The 1621-nt window shown below is 40.8% G+C and overlaps 1 protein-coding gene across 1 annotated transcript in view; it reads left to right on the forward strand.

Moving 5' to 3' along the window:
- Positions 1-1621, forward strand: part of LOC106871393 (intraflagellar transport protein 122 homolog) — a 264510-nt gene that overhangs the window by 128031 nt on the left and 134858 nt on the right. The gene's annotated exons all lie outside the window — the stretch shown is intronic.

Here is a 1621-nt window from a genome sequence, read left to right on the forward strand (position 1 = left end):
TATATATATATATATATATATATATATATCATCATCATCATCATCATCATCATTTAACGTCCGCTTTCCATGCTAGCATGGGTTGGACGACTTGACTGAGGACTGGTTAAACCGGATGGCTACACCAGGCTCCAATCTGATTTGGCAGAGTTTCTGCAGCTGGATGCCCTTCCTAACACCAACCACTCAGAGAGTGTAGTGGGTGCTTTTACGTGTCATTGATAGAAAAGGTAAGACAACAAAAGAAAGAAAGAGACCTCGGTATTATGTAAATAGAGGAATTTATCTGTAAACAATATGTGACAATTATTCGGTAGCCATGATTAAACTCCGAGTTTCCGCCCCGGCATCCAAAGCTTGGTGTTTTATCATGGCTACTGAATAATTGTCACATATTATTTACACACACACGCACAAACACACACAATAGCCTTATTTCAGTTTCTGTGTACCAAATCCATTCACAAGGCTTTGGTTGGCCTGAGGCTCTTGTAGAAAACAACTTGCCCAAGGTACCATACAGTGGGACTGAACCAGGAACCCTGTAGATGGGAAGCAACCTTCTTACCACACAGCCACGCCTATGTTGTTGCAGTCAGGAAAACACATGATTAAATGTATTGAACCCTTGAGCATCCTTTGTGTCCTTCCCTGCAACAGTGTAACCCACACTACTTCATTTATCCAATATGTCCTTTTTATAAGATGGCTGGTGTGGTCTAAAAGCGATTTGACTGCTATTTATGGCAAACGAGGATCCAGTTTGTTAATGACAAAGACGATGATAATGGTCAGAAACAATGGTCTCGCATAATGATAAATGTTTACATTATGTCATGTCGTGTTTAAACAATGAAATCTAACCAATCAGAGAACTTCCAGACTATTAATATTACTTGGAAGTGATCAGTGTAGCATCACATCTCTTAATACAGTTTGAACTGTCTTTAAAACGTAGACTGCTTAGTTTTAAGTCCTGAATCTTACAACAGCATGTCTCGTAATAAAGTTAAGATTGTGATGTCTAGAAACAACAACGAAAACGATTCGTTTGATTCTTTTAATTAGTTGCTCTGGGTGCGCTCGAGCAGAACTCACCGATGTTGCTCTACAAGAATAACAGCGATAACCATCGAAAATGTCATATTTTAATTCTCCGTTCCACCTTAGATTTCTTCACAAAGATACACGATCGTACTGAGATGCACACAGCCACACCCTCAGATACACAAACAGATATAAATACACTTATGTACACAGGTATACACACAAACACAGTCTCTCTCTCTCTGTCTCTCTTTTTTTTCTTGCTCTCTATCTGTCCGTCTGTCTCTCTCTCTATTGCTCTCTTCCTCTCTCTCTATTGCTCTCTTTCTCTATTGCTCTCTCCCTCTCTATTGCTCTCTCTCTCTCTCTATTACTCTTTCTCTCTCTCTCTATTGCTCTCTCCCTCTCTCTCTCTCTCGCTTTCACTCTCTCTTGCTCTTTCAGTCCCTCTTGCTCCCTCACTCTCTCTCTCTTTTATTCCTTCACTCTTCCTCTTTTTCCATCTCTCCACCTCTCCGTCCCCTCTCTCTCTTTCCACCTCTCTCTCCTCCTTTAACCTCTCACCCCCTGTACC

Source organism: Octopus bimaculoides, chromosome 3 (genome assembly GCF_001194135.2).
Source record: "Octopus bimaculoides isolate UCB-OBI-ISO-001 chromosome 3, ASM119413v2, whole genome shotgun sequence".
NCBI lineage: Eukaryota > Metazoa > Mollusca > Cephalopoda > Octopoda > Octopodidae > Octopus > Octopus bimaculoides.